This window comes from Saimiri boliviensis, chromosome 16 (genome assembly GCF_048565385.1).
Source record: "Saimiri boliviensis isolate mSaiBol1 chromosome 16, mSaiBol1.pri, whole genome shotgun sequence".
NCBI classification, from domain to species: Eukaryota; Metazoa; Chordata; class Mammalia; order Primates; family Cebidae; genus Saimiri; species Saimiri boliviensis.
The window spans coordinates 88,181,005-88,190,179 of record NC_133464.1 but is presented as its reverse complement, the minus strand read 5'-3'; the positions used below and the strand labels follow the sequence as shown (position 1 = coordinate 88,190,179).

The 9,175-nt window shown below is 44.5% G+C and overlaps 2 pseudogenes; one reads left to right on the top strand and one right to left on the bottom strand.

Annotated features, from left to right (window-relative positions):
- Positions 1-1,372: 1,372 nt before the first annotated feature.
- LOC101054377 (small ribosomal subunit protein uS2-like) lies at positions 1,373-5,597 on the top strand (annotated as a pseudogene).
- Positions 5,598-6,853: 1,256 nt separating this feature from the next.
- LOC101044655 (large ribosomal subunit protein eL6 pseudogene) lies at positions 6,854-7,742 on the bottom strand (annotated as a pseudogene).
- Positions 7,743-9,175: the final 1,433 nt, after the last annotated feature.

The following is a 9,175-nucleotide window of genomic DNA, read 5'->3' as shown; positions in this document are numbered from 1 at the left end:
ATCGCGCCATTGCACTCCAGCCTGGGTAACGAGAGCGAAACTCCGTCTCAAAAAAAAAAAAAAAAAAAAAAAAAAAAAGAAAAAAAGGGCCGGGTGCGGTGGCTCAAGCCTGTAATCCCAGCACTTTGGGAGGCCGAGGTGGGTGGATCACGAGGTCGAGAGATCGAGACCAACCTGGTCAACATGGTGAAACCCCATCTCTACTAAAAATACAAAACATTAGCTGGGCATGGTGGCGCGTGCCTGTAATCCCAGCTACTCAGGAGGCTGAGGCAGGAGAATTGCCTGAACCCAGGAGGCGGAGGTTGCGGTGAGCCGAGATCGCGCCATTGCACTCCAGCCTGGGTAACAAGAGCGAAACTCCATCTCAAAAAAAAAAAAAAAAAAAAAGAAAAAAAGTGAGTTTAAAGAAACAAGTCTTTATTTGATGCCTGAAAGGACTTAAGCAGTGTTTCTTGTTTGGGTTTCTTAAGCTAGGATAAAAGGATTGATGTCAGAGGATTGTTCTCTGTCCCATCTTTCATTACTGCAGATTGGTTCTAGTTTGCATTGTTTTTCTCTTCCTCACTGGGATCAGGAACTTAGCTGCCTAATTACCATTCAGGATTACAACATCTATAGAAAGTGGGCTGTGAGTACTGTTTTCTTTATTTATCTTAAAAATATGCGTTTTAGGCTGGGCACAGTGGCTCATGTCTGTAGTCCCAGAACTTTGGGAGGCTGAGGGGGGTGGATCACTTGAGATCAGGAGTTCAAAACAAGCCTGGTCAACATGGTCAAACCCTGTCTACTAAAAATACAAAAATTGGCCGGGCGCGGTGGCTCAAGCTTGTAATCCTAGCACTTTGGGAGGCCGAGGCGGGTGGATCACGAGGTCGAGAGATTGAGACCATCCTGGTCAACATGGTGAAACCCCGTCTCTACTAAAAATACAAAAAATTAGCTGGGCATGGTGGCGCGTGCCTGTAATCCCAGCTACTCAGGAGGCTGAGGCAGGAGAATTGCCTGAACCCAGGAGGCGGAGGTTGCGGTGAGCCGAGATCACGCCATTGCACTCCAGCCTGGGTAACAAGAGCGAAACTCCGTCTCAAAAAAAAAAAGAAAAAAAAAATACAAAAATTAGCTGGGCATGGTGGTGCTTGCCTGTAATCTCAGCTACTCAGGATGCTGAGGCGGGAGAATTGCTTGAACCGGGGAGCTGGAGGTTGCAGTGAGTTGAGATTGCACTTGCACTCCAGCCTGGGGAACAAGAGCGAAACTCTGTTTCAAAAAAAAAAAAAAAAAAAAAAAAAGGCCTTTCTGTGCTACCCACGGAAGTGTCCATATGGTGTTGTTCTGGATTCTTGTCATAGCTTAACGGGAAATTTTCACAATGTCTGGAGCCCTTGATGTCCTGCAAATGAAAAAGGATGTCCTCTTTTCTTCTTTTTTTTTTTTGAGACGGAGTTTCGCTCTTGTTACCCAGGCTGGAGTGCAATGGTGCAATCTCGGCTCACCACAACCTCCGCCTCCTGGGTTCAGGCAATTCTCCTGCCTCAGCCTCCTGAGTAGCTGGGATTACAGGCACGCGCCACCATGCCCAGCTAATTTTTTGTATTTTTAGTAGAGACGGGGTTTCACCATGTTGACCAGGATGGTCTCGATCTCTTGACCTCGTGATCCACCCGCCTCGGCCTTCCAAAGTGCTGGGATTACAGGCTTGAGCCACCGCGCCCGGCCTCTTCTTCTTTTAATCAGAACTCTTCAGCCAAAGAAGGATTTCCTTAAGGGGCCGGGCGCGGTGGCTCACACCTATAATCCCAGCACTTTGGGAGGCCGAGGCGGGTGGATCACAAGGTCAAGAGATCGAGACCATCCTGGTCAACACGGTGAAACCCCGTCTCTACTAAAAATACAAAAAATGAGCTGGGCATGGTGGTACGTGCCTGTAATCCCAGCTACTCAGGAGGCTGAGGCAGGAGAATTGCCTGAACCCAGGAGGCGGAGGTTGCGGTGAGCCGAGATCGCGCCATTGCACTCCAGCCTGGGTAACAAGAGCGAAACTCCGTCTCAAAAAAAAAAAAAAAAAGAAGGATGTCCTTAAGTTCCTTGCAGCAAAACCCCTCTTAGGTGGCAGCAATCTTGACTTCCAGATGGAACAGTACATGGACAAAAGGAAAAGTGATGGCTTCCGCACCATAAAACTGAGGAGGACCTGGGAGAAGCTTCTGCTGGCAGCTCGTGCCATTGTTGCCGTTGAAAACCCTGCTGATGTCGGTGTCATATCCTCCAGGATTACTGGCCAGAGGGCCGTGCTGAAGTTTGCTGCTGCCACTGGAGCCACTCCAATTACTGCCACTTCACTCCTGGAACCTTCACCAACCAGTTCCAGGCAGCCTTCCGGGAGCCACGGCTTCTTGTGGTTACTGACCCCAGGGCTGACCACCAGCCTCGCACGGAGGCGTCTCATGTGAACCTACCTGCCCCCGCTCTGTGTAACACAGATTCTCCTCTGCGCTATGTGGACATTGCCATCCCATGCAACAACAAGGGCTCACACAGCGGGTTTGACGTGGTGGATGCTGGCTCGGGAAGTTCTTTTTCTTTTTTTTTTTTCTTCTTTTTTTTTTTTTTTAGAGATAAGAAGAGAGAATGGGGAGGATAGGTGGGGCAGAAGGAAAGGAGATTAGATTTTTTTTTTTTTTTTAATAGTAAGAAAAAGAATAAAGAAGAGGAACAAAGAGAAAGAAGAAGAGGGAGAGAGGATGGGGGTATTGCTTTATTGCCCGGGCTAGAATGCAGTCTAAATATGGGTATGCCTATAATTGTGCTTAATAATGGAGACACGAAAGAAAATGAGGGAAGAGAATAACAAACAAGGAGCCAACTAACATTTCGTTTAAACTTCTAAGTTGATATGATGTGGTACTGATAAGAGTGTATATTTTGTGTAAAGTGGAGAGTTCTATAAATGTTAATTACGTTTACTTGCTCCAGATCTCAGTTCAAGTCCTGGATATTGTTGTTAATTTTCTGTCTCATTGATCTGTCTAATATTAATGTTGAAGTCTCCGACTATTATTGTGTGAGAGTCTAAGTCTCTTTATTAGTCTTGTATGTCTGGGTATTCCTGTATTGGGTGCGTATATATTTAGATCTTTAGCTCTTCTTGTTGTTGCATTGATCCTTTTATCATTATATAATGTCCTTCTTTGCTTCTTTTGATCTTTGTTGCTTTAACGACTATTTTATCAGAGGCAAAAATTGTAACTTCTGCTTTTTATTTATATATTTTAGCTCTCTGTTTGGTTGGTAAATCTTTCTCCATCCCTTGTTTTGAGTCTTTGTGTATCCTTGAATATGAGATGGGTGTGGATGCACTATACTGATGGTTTTAGCTTTTTATTCAAATTGCCTATCTGTCTTTGGATTGGGGGATTTAGTCAATTTAAATTTATAATTAATAAGGATATATGTGAGTTTAATACTGCCATTTAATATTAGCTGGCTATTTTGCCCATTAGTTGATGTAAATTCTTCATTATATTGATGCTCTTTTTGGTATTTTTTAGAAAGGCTGATACTGTTTGTTCCTTTCTATGTGTAGTGGTTCTTTCAGAAGCTCTTGTAAAGCAGGCCTGGTGGTGATGAAATCTCTGAGTGCTTGCTTGTTCACAAAGAACTTTATTTTCCCTTCACTTATGAAGCTTAGTTTGGCTGGATGTGAAATTCTTGGTTGAAAGTTCTTTTCTTTAAGGATGTTGAATATTGGTCCCCACTCTCTTCTGGCTTGTAGGGTTTCTGCTGAGAGATCTGCTGTAAGTCTGATAGGCTTCCCTTTGTGGGTGACCTGACCTTTCTCTCTGGCTGCCCTTAGTATTTTCTCCTTCATTTCAACCCTGATGAATCTGAAGATTATGTGCCTTGGAGTTGCTCTTCTTGAGGAATATCTTTGTGGTGTTCTCTGTATTACCTGGAGTTGAATATTATCCTGCCTTACTAGGCTGGGAAAATTTTCCTGAATAATGTCCTGAAGCATATTTTCCAGCTTGGATTCATTCTCTTCGTCACATTCAGGTACACCTATCAAGCGTAGATTAGGTCTTTTCACATAGTCCCATATTTCTTGGAGACTTTGCTCGTTCCTTTTTATCCTTTTTTCTCTAATCTTGTCTTCTTGTTTTATTTCATTGAGTTGGTCTTCGACCTCTGATATCCTTTCTTTTTTTTTTTTTTGAGACGGAGTTTCGCTCTTGTTACCCAGGCCGGAGTGCAATGGCGCGATCTCGGCTCACCGCAACCTCCACCTCCTGGGTTCAGGCAATTCTCCTGCCTCAGCTTCCTGAGTAGCTGGGATTACAGGCACGCGCCACCATGCCCAGCTAATTTTTTGTATTTTTAGTAGAGACGGGGTTTCACCATGTTGTCCAGGTTGGTCTCGATCTCTCGACCTTGTGATCCATCCGCCTCGGCCTCCCAAAGTGCTGGGATTACAGGCTTGAGCCACCGCGCCCGGCCCTGATATCCTTTCTTTTGCTTGATCAATTCGGCTGTTAAAACTCGTGCATACTTCACGTAGTTCTCGTATTGTGTTTTTCAGCTCCATCAATTCACTTATATTCCTCTCTAAATTGTGTATTCTTGTTAACATTTCGTCAAACCTTTTTTCAAAGTTCTTAGTTTCTTTGGATTGGGTTAGAACAAGTTCTTTTAATTCACAGAAGTTTCTTATTATCCACATTTTGAAGCCTGCTTCCGTAACTGGAACACACTCATTCTCCATCAAGCCTTGTTTCGTTGCTGATGAGGAACTGGGATCCCCTGCTAAGGAGGAGGTGTTCTGATCTTGGGTATTCTCAGCCTTTTTTTGGCTGTTTTCTTCCCTTCATTGTAGATTTGTCCATCTGTGGTCTTTATAATTATCGTCTTTGTAATTGGGTTTCTGAGTGGACGTCCAACTTACTGATTCTCAGCGCCGAAATCTGAGCAACCCACTGCGCCGACTCAATCAGCGGCGTTAAGATTGATGGTGCTTTTCTGACTCTGCACCAAGAACCAACGCTCAGAGGCGCCGGCAAAACCGCCTCGCCGGTCGCAAGAGTCGCGCTGGCGACCCGTGGGGCTCCTTCGCTGGGAATCTCCTGGTGCGTGAGCAACAAGAATTCATGTGAAGGTGTGGCGTCCTCTCGTTCTTTGTGCTTTCACTGGGAGCTACAATCCCGAGCTGCTAGTGATCAGCCAGCTTGGATCTCTCCCCTGAGGTCTGGCTCGGGAAGTTCTGAGCATGCATGGCACCATCTTCCGTGAACACCCTTGGAAGGTCATGCCTGATTTCTGCTTCTACAGAGATCCTGAAGCGATTGGGAAAGAAGAGCAGGCTGCTGCTGCCAAGGCTGTGACCAAGGAGGAATTTCAGGGCAAATGGACCGTGCCAGCTCCTGAGTTCACTGCTACTCAGTCTGAGGTTGCAGACTGGTCTGAAGGCATGCGGGTGCCCTGTGTCTATTCAGCAGTTCCCTACCGAAGACTGGAGCGCCCAACTTGCCACGGAAGACTGGTCTGCAGCTCTCACTGCTCAGGCCACTGAATGTGTAGGAGCAACCACTGAACGGTCTTAAGCTGTTCTTGCATGGGCTCTTTTTTTTTTTTGAGAAAAAAAAAAGTGTTACCCAGGCTGGAGTGCAATGGCGTGATCTCGGCTCACCACAACCTCCGCCTCCTGGGTTCAGGCAATTCTCCCGCCTCAGCCTCCTGAGTAGCTGGGATTACAGGCACGTGCCACCATGCCCAGCTGATTTTTTGTATTTTTAGTAGAGATGGGGTTTCACCATGTTGACCGGGATGGTCTCGATCTCTTGACCTTGTGATCCACCCGCCTCGGCCTCCTAAAGTGCTGGGATTATAGGCATGAGCCACCGCGCCCGGCTGCTCTTAAACAACATGGAAATAAGGTTGGTGGAAAATAAACATCCGTTTCTTAAAAAAAAAAAAAAAAATGTATTTTAGATTTTAAAAGGACCAGCCTGGTATTTTTTAATCTATAGGAATCTCTAGGTTCTGTATCCATGTTTTATCCACCTTTGCCAAAAGAAGCTACATAATTTATGAGCCTGTTCAAAAACTGTTAATATTTTCAAGACAGTGACAGCAGAGCATTAAACATAATACAGGCCTTCTAAGCATGGAGCCCTTTACCATTGCTCTGTCATACGCCCATGAAGCCAGCCTTGCTTTTCACAATTTATTAAAGAAGCTGGACAATTTGTCTACAGTATTTCACTCAGTTTTTTATTTGTTTGTTTGTTTGAGACAGGGTCTCACTTTGTTGCCCAGGCTGGGGTCACCCAGGTGAGATCTTGGCTCACTGCAACCTCTGCCTCTTAGGCTCAAGTGATTCTCCTGCCTCAGCCTCTTGAGTAGCTGGGATTATAGACATTTACCACCATGCCTGGCTTTTTTTTTTTTTTTTTTTTGTATTTTTAGTAGAGACAGGGTTTCATTAAGTTGACAATGGCTGGTCTCGAACTCCTAGCCTCATGTGACCTACTGGCCTTGGCCTCCCAAAGTGATGGGATTATAGACATGAGCCACCTTGCCTGGCCAAAATTTCACTGTTTTAATTTTGCTGACTGCATTCCCCTGGTGTAGGTTGAAATTTTCCTCTGTCCCCTGAATTTCCTGCAAATTGGTAATTTCATCTAAAGGTTTAATCATATTAAGATGTAATTTGAGGGGAAGACTACTTAAGGAGTGATGGCCTGTTTTTTAGTAGGTGGCATATAACATCAAATTGTCTTTTGTTGTTTTTCCATTATTATTAGCCAAGCTTGGATTCTTTTTCTTTTTTTTTTTTTTAATTGGTTATTTAATTAGATTATTAGGACATTTAAAATACCAATTTGTGAGGATAAATTCCATTTGTTAGGGCAAACACAGATCGCAGGTAGCCCTGGAGCTGAGGAATAGCTTTGATTTTTGGTAAAATTTGTGAGTCCACAGCTTTCTGATCAATCTTGCGCTGCTCTGTAATCTCGTATTTCTCTTTTTCTGTGTCGAAGATCTCACCTTCCTGGTGTCTGGGCTTTCGCAGCTTCTTCTTCTTGAAGTAAGCATCAGTAAGATGTTTTGGAATTTTTACATTGCTGATATCAATTTTGGTTGAGGTGGCAATGACAAATTTCTGGTGTGTTCTTCGCAGAGGAACTCGATTGAGGACCAGAGGTCCAGTCACAAGTAATAAGCCACTAGCCAGCTGCTTCAGGAAAACCACCCTCTTGCCCCTGTGGCGTCCAGTGAGGATGATCAGAATGGTCCCGGGGGTAATGCTGGCTCGCAGTTTTCTCACGTGCTGACTAAAGGGTTTTTTGCCGTGGCTCAACAGCTTTCGAGGCACATCTTCAGTAGGATAATACCTAGGCGTTTTGCGAAGTTTAACCACCCGGGTACCGCCGTTTTTGTCACCACCAACTGGTTTTGTAACAGTTGCAAGAACCTTCTCCTTCTTTTTTTTTTCAACCTTGGATTTAGTGGCTGAGTACTTCCTCTTGTACATGGCCTTTCTGGAGTACATGGCAGATCGGGAACACCTGCCGATTCCTCTGACAAGGACAGGATTGCGGCTGCAATGGGGCTTCCCCTTCTTGGGCTTTTTAGCCTTGAGGTGACCCTTTTTCACTTTGCTACCAGCATCAGCCTTCTTGGCTTCAGGTTTCTTCTCTTTAGTATCCAGCTTCTCAACTTTTTCACCCGCCATCTTGCAAGATGGGAAAGAGTTGGATTCTTTTTCATTAGAGGTTCCAAAATGGTAATATTCAAATTATATCATTGCTGGGCACAGTGGCTCAGGTATTTAAACCCAGCACTTTGGGAGGCTGAGGTAGGTGGATCACCTAAGGTCAGGATCATCTAGCCCAGCCAACGTGGTGAAATCCCATCTCTACTGAAAATACAAAAATTAGCTGGGTGTGGTGGCAGGCACTTGTAATCCCAACTACTTGGGGGGCTGAGGCACGAGAATCTCTCGAACCCGGAAGGTGGAGGTTGTAGTGAGCCGAGGTCGCACCACTGCACTCCAGCCTGGGCAACAGAGCAAGACTCCATCTCGTGGGGAAAAAAATTATATCATTGTTTTCTTCATATATTTGTTGGAATACTTATTTAATAAGTAACTTCTTAATTTTTGATCTGGGTACTCAGTAGTAGAGTTATTAGGAAAGGCAAGATAAATACACACGTTTTTCCCTTTATTTAAGTTATTGAAATGAAGAGATTATTTTCTTGTTTTCACCAAGGGTGAACAATTCTTTTTGTAAGAAACATTATTTATGAGCTCATGGTTTTAAACATATCTGATGTGTGTTAGTCTAATGCAATTATTTTCTTTATTTCTTGCTCAAACTGCCTCATCTTTATTTAGTGGGAGCCTCTTCAATGGCCTTCCAGTAATTTTTTTGGTATAGATTCTCACTCTGTCACCCTGGCTGGAGTGCAGTGGTGCGAGCTCAGCTCACTACAACCTCCACCTCCCGGGTTCAAGCGAAAGTACTGCCTCAGCCTCCTGAGAGGCTATGGTGTGCCACCATACTTGGCTAATTTTTGTCATTTATGTAGAGACAGAATTTTGACATGTTTCCCAGCTTGGTCCTGAACACTTGGGTTCTAGTGATCCTCCTGTCTTGACCTCCAAAAGTGCTGGGATTACAGGCACTACGGCGCCTGGCTACAGTTTTTTGTTTTGTTTGGTTTGTTTGTTTTAGATGGTGTCTTGCTCTGTTGCCCAGGCTGGAGTGCAGTGGTGTGATGCCTACTCATTGCAGTCTCGACCTCCTGGGCTCACGCAATCTTCCCACGTCAGCCTCTCAAGAAGCTAGGACAACAGGTATGCACTGCCATATCGAGCTAACTTTTAAAATTTTTGATAAAGACGGTCTTGCCATGTTGACCAGGCTGGTCTCAAACTCCTAGGCTCAAGTGATCCGCCCGCCTTGGCGTCCCAAAGTGCTGGGATTACAGGTATCAGCCACCTTGCTCAGCTGTTCATTTATTTTCTATAGGTACCTTATCTGGTTTTTAAAATTTCTTTTTTCTTTTAAAAAATATGAACTTTGTATGAGATTTAATGTGGATCCTCTTTGTTTGTTTGTTTGTTTATTTATTTTGGGGATGAAGTTTGCAACTTGCTGCCCAGGCTGGAGTG